General features: G+C 47.5%; 1 protein-coding gene across 1 annotated transcript in view; it reads right to left on the bottom strand.

Moving 5' to 3' along the window:
• RFC4 (replication factor C subunit 4) overlaps positions 1 to 934 on the bottom strand; it is a 13,287-nt gene extending 12,353 nt beyond the window's left edge. Inside the window, exon 1 of the mRNA XM_024767786.1 lies at positions 634 to 934. The gene's annotated coding sequence lies outside the window, so the exon portion shown is untranslated. The remainder of the gene's footprint in view (positions 1 to 633) is intronic.
• Between the last annotated feature and the right edge of the window lie 10,871 nt (positions 935 to 11,805).

Raw genomic sequence — 11,805 nt, forward strand, 5'->3', positions numbered from 1 at the left:
AATGGAAACAGCTGTTTTTCTCACAGCATGGTCATTTGAAGAAACCAAAACAATTTGGAAAAGCATGAGGAGTTTTAAAAATTCAAAATCTCACCCAGAAGATAAGCACTATTAACATTCAGGTAAACGTTTTCCAGGCAGCAAAAGGCTGTTTTTAGGGATAGTTTGTCTGAAAACCCCCAGCATTAATGGCAATTCTATTTTTTTCACTGCTGTGTCTCCAGTGCCTGGTACAGAATAGATGCTCCATAAGATTTGGTGACTGAATTACCACTTATCAGACTCAGTTTCGCCTTCTGTAAATGAGCTAAGGCCCATTTCATAAGGCAACTGGGTCAAATAAAAGAATCGTGCAAACACACAGCTCTGTGCTTGGCATATGGGTATAATCAATAAATAAAATAAATTGTTAACATCTGTAAACAACTAAGGTTTTTAACGTTATTGGATTACTCAGTCCCTGCCACAGGCTGCCAAACAGTAATACCGCCCAAAGCAGGGCTCTGAAGGATGCTGGATTGAGCCACCCATAGACCAAGGAATGCGCAAGAGGTGGAAGACATCACAGGGGTATCGAGGGCACAGGAGTAAAGGAAAGCGAAGGCAGTCCTCGCAATTTCTCCGGCTGGTCACCTGTTCTCCCCGGCTCCCCGCGTGTGTCCCCGGGCACTGCCTGGGCCTTTTAGCTGCACGTCTTGAGAGCTAGGACGCCACCGGCTCGTTCCTGAGGTTTCCGCAGCAGGGAAAAGGCGAGGTGGTCGCGAAGTCTTAGCCCCGTTCCCCAAGCGGAGACTCTCAGGCCCAGGAAGTCCCGAGCCGCCAGAATGGCGGGGGGAAACCCTTACGGTAGCCGCCGTCTGCAAGCAGCCCAAGTTCCCGCCACCGAACAGCGGCGAAAGGCAGGGCGGGAACACGCCGCACGTCAAACGTCACTTCCGGCCTGCTGCGCGCGCCCCGCCTTAAGGGAGCCGTATCCTCCTATTCTGTGGTGTTTACGCTGAGACACGCGGACTCTCGGGGATGCTGGGGCTGGATGGGAATGAGTCCAGAGGTGTAAATAAATCTCCATCCTGTCCCGACGTAGCCCTCCAACTAGAGGCTGCGGGGCAAGGGAACTTGACAGCTGCCGTCTGCAGGAGAGGCTGGGGCCGAGGACCCGCCTGCTCAGCGGACGGGGGCGGGGAGGGCTCCGGGAGCCCTGACCCGCTAGGGCGGTTGAGGAGGGGCTTGTGGGCCTCGAATCGTGGAGGTCCACTCTCTTTTGTAGGTACGAGCCTGCAGAACCTGTAATTCATTGGCAGTCATGGACATGTCACTGACATTTCTGCGGCGACACAATTCGGCGGGCAACCTGCTTCATCCCAAAGAAGGACGGGGATTGGGGAGGGTGGAGTCTATCCTTCGCCAGAAGAGGGCGCCGTAAAGATCCCCGCCCTCTCCCTCCGGCTTGGTCGTCGCGGAGTAAACCGTGTGTGCTTTAAGGGCGGAGACGTCGGAAGAAGATGCCTTTCCTTGCCCTTTTGGGTGCATGTGGCTTATATCTCTATTAGTGTCTGCCCGTTGGTGAGAGGGAGGGCCTTGCCGCGCAGCTATGGTCAGCTAATCCCAGGGCCCTGCCCAGAAATCTGGTGGTGCAGACGCTCAATAAAGGTTACAAGATTGATAATGTTAACGCCACCAGGGTACATGCAATGTGTGCTCTAGGCAAGTGTTTGAGGCCACCCTTTTAATCTTTACCCCCTGCTTGTCTTAACTCTGGAGTTTTCCTAAATATTATTGAAATCTGAGCCTTTTGAAATGCTGCCTTCGCTGCAGACCTTTACTAATTACCCTAACCCACAGGGTTGATCTGGGTCTTCTCCGGATGAATGACTTTTATTTCGCACATACTCATCATGACACTCACTGTTAACTTTACATGTTCATTTGTCTTTCAACAAATGCTTATGGAGTGCCCATACCTACACTGCGAGGTGCTGGGGATACGGCAGAGAACAAGCTGGAAGGTCTTGCCCTCAGGAGAGTGACAGTGTGATTTGTTATGCAGAGGAAGTAGGGGCTCTGAATATATACATCCCAGGCCTAACCTAATCCAGGGGTTAACCAGATTAAGGACTTTGTAACTCGCACAGGTAGGGCCTGGTACAATCTCTGGACAGTATAAAAAGCACACAGTTTACCTATCTGGTCACTGGTTTACATTGTCAAAACTCATCACAACGTACATTTAATGTTTGTACATTTTATGTAAATTATACCTAAATAAGGTTGATAAAAACAAAGATCTGTGAAGGTAGGTGGCATTCATTTGCTACCTGAACACCACAACCACACAGAGGGAGATATAATCCCATTTTACAAAGGAGACTCAGCCTTAGATGGATAAGGTTAACAGCAAGTAAGCAGCAAAGCCAGAATCCACATCTAGGACTGTCTGGCTCTGGAGTTGAGGCTTGTACTTAGTCACGAGGCAGCTCCAAGGCTGGCATAGAGGTGCCTTTATCCTAAGTAGAAAAAAAGAGACCTGAATGGTAGCCTGTTAGGGCAACTGGTTTAGAAAAAGTCCCACGTTCCTTCAGTACAGTCAGCCCTATGATGGGGTGAAAGTCTTGGTGATTAGAGGTTGGGCTGGATTTTGGCCTCCACCTGCTGTTCCATTCAGCTGGCCGTTCCATTCTTGAACACAAGTATAGGTAGCATCCTAATCCAGGTATTTCGTGAGTTTATGTGTGCACCAAGTACTGTCTCTGTCACCAGAACAAGAAATGTCATTATATAAATACATAACATTTTTTTGTATTATACATGGGTGCTCATGTGATTAAACCAGTTACTAAATTTATAATAGCTTTTATTATTTTTTAATGGATATTCATTTAGTTACTATTATGGTACTATAATGTGGAAATTTGTGACGTTTTTCAATGTTAAAAGAGGGCTTTCAAAAGTTGAGTACAACTCTACTTAGTATGTTGCCAAGACAGTACTGTACCTGGATTATGATTTATGGGTCCATTAGAAAAGGAAAAGACGTGGATGGAAATTAAGATTGCTGTCAGGAGTGGGAAGAACTAGACAGTGGATGGCCGTGTCATTTTTAAAATCAGGAAATGCAGGTGTAGTGGATGCTATGGTGTGCCACCTTTCAGGACTGAGACACTCACTCCCGTAGCTGCTTTGAGTGTCAACAGCTGATAGCTCTCAGCTGAGTCCTCTCTAGCAACTGTCCTCAGCCAAACACAGCCACTTTGCCCAAAGTCACTCTCCTTCCTTGGGGCAGTCCACCTCCAAGGACAAATCTAGGAGAGTTATAAAGGCTAAGCCATTTCGCCTTATGTGGCACAACTCATGGATTGTCCCAGCCCCAGATCTCTGTGCACTTGCAGTACAACCTCTGCCCAGTCCTGCTTCCCTGACCCCTCTCAGGTGTTGGTCCCTAGAGTACCACTTAATTAAAAACCTACATGCGAATCTCAAAATCTCAGAATCTGTTTTCCTAAGGAATTCAACCCATATGGTTGCTACAAAAAGTAGTCCTAGAAAAAGATTCTAAGACGAAATTTTGAAGTTGGATTACCTACCAGCCTTCTGGTAATGAGAACCCCATCTCCGGTGACAGTGGGGACTGATAGCCCCTGGAATGGTATGGCAATTGTTAAAATTTTCACCAGTGGAAGACTGGAATGGGATGCCAGTGGAAGGGAATGTACCAACAGATGCAAAATCCCAGATGTTTTAGGGAAAATCAATTATAAGAACATTGGAGTTGGATGGCCACTGGGGGAGGCGGGGCTCGTTAATTTATTAAATTAATCTAATAATTTAATAAATTATTAAATTAATTTATTAAATGACAGTGATTAATTGCCTATTTCAGCCCAAGTGTGAAAGCCAGAGGATCTATTTGACAGCTTATAAAATGATTCACATATCCTGCAGCCAGAGGGCAAAAAAATCTGGGGCTGGACCAAAAAACTAAATGTTAGGAGTATCAGAGTTCCAGAGAAGTTTAAATTCTCAGCCTCACCAAGTCTGCCACACTAAGGTCAAGGCCTTGACTGGGAGAAAAATGGGATGCTGATACCTGAAATGAAGTCACCTGGGTTGATGTATTTGAAAATCTTAAATTTCCCTGAATGTTTTCGATCTATAGAAGTAGCTCATTCTTCCCTGTTAGAGGTTGATGCTAGTCTCTTGGGGATGTATGTATATGCTTGATGATGTAGAGGCTTCTGCCTTGTACATGTCTGCCCTCACCCCCAACCATCTATTCCACTTTCCACTCACAACCACCAGAATGATAGCCAGGATTAAGTCACAATGTAGCCCACCTGGGGAAATGCTGTGATGGCTCAAGGTAGAAGAGGACTATATGGAAGAGCTGCAGGACTGCAGCGTGAACTGGCAAAGCAGGAGAGCATATATGGGACTGTGCTGGATGAAGAGGAACAGAATACACAGTTGGAAAAGGGAGATAAACCTACAACACAGGATTTAATAGCTTGGCAAAGACCCCAGGTAATAGTATTTGGTGGGCCCTTGGAAGCTTGGAAAAAGAAATAGCCCACACTAAATAGGTAGAAATGCCAGAACTACAGTGGTAAACACTGGCAGAAGAAGTAAAAAGACTGACAGAAGTAGGATATACTATGTAAGGCCAAAAAACCACTAGCCAACTCAGTTCCTGGGATACAGTGTTCTTGTCCAAAGCGATAAGGATCGTGCTGATGAGGAGGCCTCCAGCTCAGTGGTGGGCTGTCCTCTGTAGGCCAAGGCTGCTGGTAGCAGATGCTGGGACAGAGCAGGATTTTCTGATAGCAATGGAGACAACAGACTTCCAAAATAACAGAGGCCAGATGGCAATGCTTAACTCTCAAAAACAAGATAGGTGCAATTGTCATCATGAGTGGCGAGGTCAGAGGCAGTCAGGGAGGTCTGACTCACAGAGAACTCGGGAGGTGGTTGATACAGCACCACATCCCAAAGGACATGACAGATGGGCAGCAAATGAGACTATTGCTCAGTCTATACAACCGAAGCAAGGAGGCTGAACGCAGCCACAAGAGTAAAAAGTCATGATCACTTTCTAAGTTTCCAGACCTGAGCCAGTTCTCTGACCCAAATTCCACTGACTGATGGAGAAACTAGGTCCTTATGAATCATGGCATGCATGTAACTGAGCAGGACCGTATGAGGCCTTCCCAGAATAGACCCCCACTCGTGTCCTCCGCCTGCATTTTGCCTGCAGAAAAACTTTAAAGAATAAATTTAATCAGAGAAGTGAGGAAATGCAGAAAGGAAAACAGTCAAGCAAGACAAAATAATAATACTTTAGCCATTAAACAAAGTCAAGGACCTTTAGTTCTTCCTTAAGGACTACAGATAATATTCTGAGCCATGTCCTTGGAGCTGTTTTGCAGATACTGAAACCCCCACCAGGTGGAAGAAGTTAACTGTCTGCTGCCCACAAGCATGTAGACCCCAGACCGGTTGGAAAAAGGTTGACGCTGACTCCCAAATACTTCACCTCCAACCCATCAGCAGAATGTCCACGAGCTGATCACGCCCTGCTTCGTGAACAATATGAGACTCCTCACTATCCCCTCCAGGGTGGGACACACAGTTCTGAGGGCATTCGTCCATTGTGGCCCCCTTTGCCTGGCAAAGCAATAAAGCTATTTCTTTCTACTTCACCCAAAACTCTGTCTCCAAGATTTGATCCACCACTTGTGTACGGAGGCCGAATTTCGGCAACCTGAGTAGAGATTTCTTCAGTCCTTGCCCAAAGCCATTTATTCATGAGACTATACACTGGGGGGAAAGAAGGATACAAAATTCTTTCAAGGACAGTTGGATACAAGGTGTGAGTTGAGGAATCCAGGGACCCAAAGCATCCTCATAACTCCCTTGTTGGAATGGGTGGATAAGGGGTCAGGTAGTAAATGGAGTTTGGACTCAGGTCTGGCTCATGGTAGGTCACGGGCTCCACAGACTCACTCACTGATCATTTCCTCGGTTCTCAAAGGAATAACTGGACTAGCCATACTTAGGTACTGGCAATAACCACATTGGCTCCTTGTCCTGTGCAGTACGGGCTAGTAGCAAAAACCAAGTAGAAGCCTTTGAAACCCCCTTACCCTCCCCAGCCAAGATGGTAAATCAAAAACAATACCATATGAAGTATATGGCTAATATAAGCGCCACCCCACTCCCACTTAAACACCAGAGTCGGCAGGAATGGTGGTTCTCATCACACGCCTTTTCTATTCATCAGTATGGCCGCTATAAAAACTAGATATATCCTGGAGGACAGCAGTGGGTTACCATAAACTCAACCAAGTAGTAGACTCCCAATTACAGTTGTGAGCTAGATATGGTATCTTTGCTAGATCAGGTTAAAATGGCCTTATATATATAGCATATGGCCATCAATCTGAAAAATGTATTATTTTCCATCCTTATCAGAGGACCGAAGCAGCTCACATCCTGATAGGACAGGACACAGTATCAACTCACAGTGTTGCCTGGAAGCTAAATCTGCCCTTTGCCCTAATATAGTCTTAAGGACCTGGGCCATCTGGACACTCTGCAGAAGATCACATTGTTTACTATATTAAACGGTCAAATGAGTAAGAAGTGGCAAAGGCATTGGAAGACTGGATAAGACACATGCATTCCGGAGGGCAGAATAAAGACTAGATGAAGATTCAGGGGGTCACTACTTCAGTGAAGTTTTTAGAGATCCAGTGGTTTGGGGCAAGCTGGAACATATCCTCCCATCTCCACTGCATTAGGACAAATCGTTATCTCATATCTCACACAACTAAGAAGAAAGCACGATGCCTGGCAGGCCTTCTGGATTCTGGAGGCAGCATGTTCCATATTTAGAAATACTGCTCTCACTTATTTCCTTAGTGACAAGGAAAACTGCCAACAGGAACGGGTTGTGTAGCAGATCTAGGCTGAGGTACAAGCACCCCTGCTCCTGGGGAATACAACCAGTGGGCTACACAACCAGGTAGACGCTACGGGATTAGAGTTATCTGGGGTGAGAAAAGATGCCATGTGGAGGAGAGCAGAACCACAGCATAAGGCCCTGGGGTCCTGATGCAAATCTATGCCACCTGCGGCAGAGAATCATTCAGGAAAGAGATGCTCCTCTGCTGATGGGCCCTGGTAGAGATTATGCACCTAACCATGGGACACGAAGGGACCGAGTGTCCAGATTTGCCATCAGGAGCTGGGTTCTGTCACCTTCACCAAGCTTTAGGGCCCGGGAGGAGTCTGCAGCATTCCATCATAAGGTGGAGGTGGAGGCCTGGGAACAGCCATGCATAGGACCGGATACAAGCAGGCTGCATGAGCAGGTGACCCAGGCTCCCGTGTCACCTACACTTTGTACCAGTGCCTCTCTCTCAGCTCGTATTTATGATTGTGTATTGGTTTTCTATTGCTGCATAGCAACTTTATAAACTTAGCAGCTTACATTAGTACATATTTACTACTTCCCCGTTTTTGTGGGTCAGGACTCGGGCATGACTTAGTTGTCTCCTCTTCTTCAGGTTCTCACAAAGCTGCAATTGAGACATTGACTGGGGCTGTGATATTATCTGAGGATCGGCTGGGGAGCTATTCACTCCCAGCCTCACGTGTTTATAGTCGGAATCCAGTTCCTTGCCCGTGGCCACAATGAGGGGTTTCGTTTCTTGTTGGCTGTTGGAGAGATGCCCCCTTCAGCTCCTGGTTCCCGGTTCCTTTCCACATGGCAGCTCATAACACAGTCACTTGCTCCTTCAAAGCAAACACGTCACGGGGAGTGCCCTCGTGAGATAGGCCTTACCATCTTATGTCATGTATCATGTACACATTCTAATGCTCATCCCATCACCTTTGCCATATCCCACTGATGAGAAGCAAGTCCGAGAACTTTCCCACACTGAAGAGGAGGGGATTACCTAAGAGAGTGAACACCAGGAGGCAGGGGTCCTGGGGGCCGCTCTAGAATCTGCCTGCCTCAGACTGCGTGAAGGGTTCTGAAGACAAGCTGACAGAGAAGGAAAAGCTAAGCTTGGTTCATGGACGGGTCAGTTGTTATGTGGGTGCAAGATAAAAATGGACCGCAGCTGCTCTGCAGCCTCACTTGGGGTGGCTCCTTTGGCCTGCAGGAGAGAGTTTCCTCCTAACGACAGCTACAGGCAGTACATCTGGTCATCCACTTGGTGGAGAAAGAGAAGATGCCTGGGGCAAGGATGCCCAGAGACTCATGGGCACTGGTCATGCTGGCTGGTTGGCCAGAGACTTGAAAGGAGAAAGACAGGAAGACTGGGGATGAAGGTGTCTGGGGAAGAGGTGTGTGGCATGCGGACCAAAGCAGTGGGCTTGGAATGTGAACATCTATGTAATATATGTTAACACCCAGCAGGGAGCATCTCCCATGGGTGTTAATCAACCAAACAGAGTGACTTCCAGGGGTCCTGAGCCAGCCTCTGCCCTTGGCCACCCTAGTGTTGGCACAATAATTTCATGAACAGAGAGGACACGGTGGCAGAGATGGAGGCTATGCATGAGTCCAACAGCATGGGCTGTTCTAGCTTCTGCACTGCTTAAAGGCCAGCCTGCCGTTTACAGAAACCAACGCGCACTCCTCTCCCCTCAAGCACCAGCTCTCAAGGAGACCTACCACCCTGTTCCTCATAAAGAAAGAAAACATCACAGAAACAAATTTCTACTCTTTAGATTGTCCTAGAGATCCTTTCTCCCTAGAGTAATGTTTCTCAGGACCATAGCTTCAGAATTACTTGGGCTTGTCACTACTGTGGATTTCCAGACCCCACCCAACCTACTGAAACAGAATCTCTAGATTGGGTGCCTGGGAATCTGCATTTGTGGAATATGGAGGGTTTAGTCAGTGGCCTTTGACTACAATTCAGTATCCTAGCTAAATTTCTCCCAGAAAACAATCCAGTTGTTATGAGATGGGGAAAGAAAATATAAACTTAGGAGTGTCAAATTGAAAAATCACCATATTAGTAGGACAAACCCGTTATTCAGTCACCAATTTAGAAACACATTTATAGGGTCCCTGTGAGCCTGGAACTGTGCTCTAGGTTGTGGTGGGAACGAAGAGCATAAAGTTCAGATAAGAAGGAAAACGTCTACACACATAAAGCCTCAGAATTGGAGGACAGCCCCAGAGGTGTGGTCCCAGCCCCTTCCTTTCACAGGCAGGCCAACTGAGGGTCAATTTCACACAGCTTTCCTGCAGCAGGACCAGGTCTCCTGAGCCTGGCTCACCAAGCAGGGTCTGATGAAATGTCACTGCGAGTGATGCCCCCAGCAAGGGCTCTAGGAATTCAGAGGGGCCTCCGCGCCCTGTGGGTGAGTGAGCAGGAGTGGGGCCTTGGGCTGGTCCCCGAGAGATGAGACTCCAGGGCCGAACACAGACTCAGGGGCATCAGGCAACAGGGGAGGGAGGTTTCAGAGGCTGCCAGATCAGGAACATCAGGACCTCACCCCTGCCCAGCACTCACACGGCTCTGACACCTATGCATCATCACCCCAGTTCATTCCTACACCGCCCGACCCCACCTTCAACCACCGGGACTGCTGGGCATGATAACTCCGTGCCCTCTGGGCAAGGCCTCCGGGCCCCCAGCGACGAGGGCCTCTAAGGCGACAGGACGGGCCCTGGGAGCCGCTGAGGGTGTGGAGATAGGGCCTCTGGAGACAGCCAGGCAGAAGGGGCTTGTGCCCAGAGGGAGTTACAGAGTCAGAGAGGCTCTGGGCTGGGAAGAGAAGAGCGTAACCCGATGCGTGGGACGCGGCGGTGCAAGTCAAGGAGGGCGGCTGGCCCTGTGGGGGGCCTGGGACAACCTCCTCCCGTGTGGCCTGACCCCGTGTGACAGGGAGGCCTAGGGACACTGGGAGATCAGGCTCACCGGGCAGGGGCTCTGGCGGCAGGCGGCTTCGCAGGGGCAGCACGGTGCGTGGTACAAGGCAAAGCCCCTTTGTGGTACAAGGCATCGTGCTCCAGGCCGCAGGCCCATCCTAGCAACTGGGCAACTCGTGCCGTCACATGGGTAATAAAGGTGGACCCACGAACCTTTGAAATCGCTGAGCTGCCGCCAAGGGAGCATGTTCAGTGACGACTTGGAGCCTGGCTTGAGAGGTTCATGGGTAGAGTGGAAGGAAATGAGGTTGAGAGAAAAGGAGGTAAGCCTCGAGCATCAGGCTGAGGTGGACAACACCTGAACAGAGAATGTGATCACTGACCCAGGGATGTGTAAGTTTACCCCACCAACTTATACAGTTTGGGCTCATCTATATTCTCTTTTGGTACACATAGGGAAGAATGGAGAATGGTGGGAGCTCTGCTATTATTTATTCATTATTAACAGAGCTAACTACCACAACTTGGATGGGCTGAGAATCAAGGCGTGCAGGGAACACAGCACGATGGGCTGAGAGGTGGGAGAGGATGCCAGGACCAAGTGAGCCAGGACTGTAGAAATGTCTTCTGAATGTAAGAGGAAGAAAAGATCAAATGCATGCATTCATATACATTTAAGTATGTGGTTATAATGTTTTTTGTGTGTGGTGGCCTTGTTCCTTTAATACTTGCTTACCCGTGTGTGTGTGTGTGTGTGTGTGTGTGTGTGTGTGTGTAAAATAAATGAAAACTGGCTTCACTGCATAGCACAGGGAGATCAGCTCAGTGCTTTGTGACCACCTAGAGGGGTGGGATAGAGGAGGTGAGAGGGAGACGCAAGAGGGAGGAGATATGGGGATATATGTATATGTATAGTTGATTCACTTTGTTATAAAGCAGAAACTAACACACCATTGTAAAGCAATTATACTCCAATAAAGATGTTAAAAAAAAAAACCCAAAAACTGGCTTCAATTTGAGTGCCGATTTTTTTTTTTCTTTCAGCCTAAAATCAGCTTCTGTATGAAGCATGCAAAAAATTGCTGGCTTGGGTAAATACTATTTTTATCTTTAAAAGAAGCATGATATTTGGAGAGTTCATGTTGATTACTGACTTTCTTAGCTTACTGCAAGGAATTTTTGATGTTTATAAGAACGATACCAATGCCCTCTCAGTGTTTACTAGCAACTCTGATTCCTCTTGGTTCTAGACTGGTTTGAAAAGGAAATACACACTTCAGAGATATACTGGTCTAAATGTACAAGCTTAAACTCTGGTTTGCAGAGCAAAACTTTGCAAAAGGTCCTAATCTAGCCTAGTAACCTACACTAATCCTGAGACTCCTGCTTTCCTGAGATCTAGGTTACTATTAGGGCAGATTAGGCAGAAATTAGCCCTGTGATTTAACACCCACCAGGCAGCAGTCACTTAGGTGGCAGTAGCACAGGGTTAAGTGCAAGTGCTCAAGCCAGCCCTGTTCCTTTGGTCAAGTTAACTAATCTCAATGTGCCTTAAATTCTTAATCTTTAACTTTACAAAATGGGGGTGACAGCTCGTAGTCTCCCTATGAAGATTCAGGTAGATGGAGCTCTTAGCACAGCACCTGGCTCAGGTAGGACTTACCTTCACATTATCACAATGGTACTGTCCAATATTTCTCCAAAGGCAAAGAAGTCCCAGGCTTCTTTAAGGCAACTCCAGCCCCCTAGTCAAAATGACTCTGTTGATATGCTAGAAACGGTCCTAAATTTTGCATATACAATGCTTACCTTTCTTTTCCATTAGACGAAAGAAAAATCTGGAAGGAACCAAAACATAGTTTAACCATTTAAAATCTGTGCAGGAAGAGCTGCCTCCCAACCAGCAGGATCCAGAG

The sequence above is a fragment of the Neophocaena asiaeorientalis genome, unplaced genomic scaffold, assembly GCF_003031525.2.
Source record: "Neophocaena asiaeorientalis asiaeorientalis breed wild unplaced genomic scaffold, Neophocaena_asiaeorientalis_V1.1 scaffold225, whole genome shotgun sequence".
Lineage (NCBI taxonomy): Eukaryota > Metazoa > Chordata > Mammalia > Artiodactyla > Phocoenidae > Neophocaena > Neophocaena asiaeorientalis.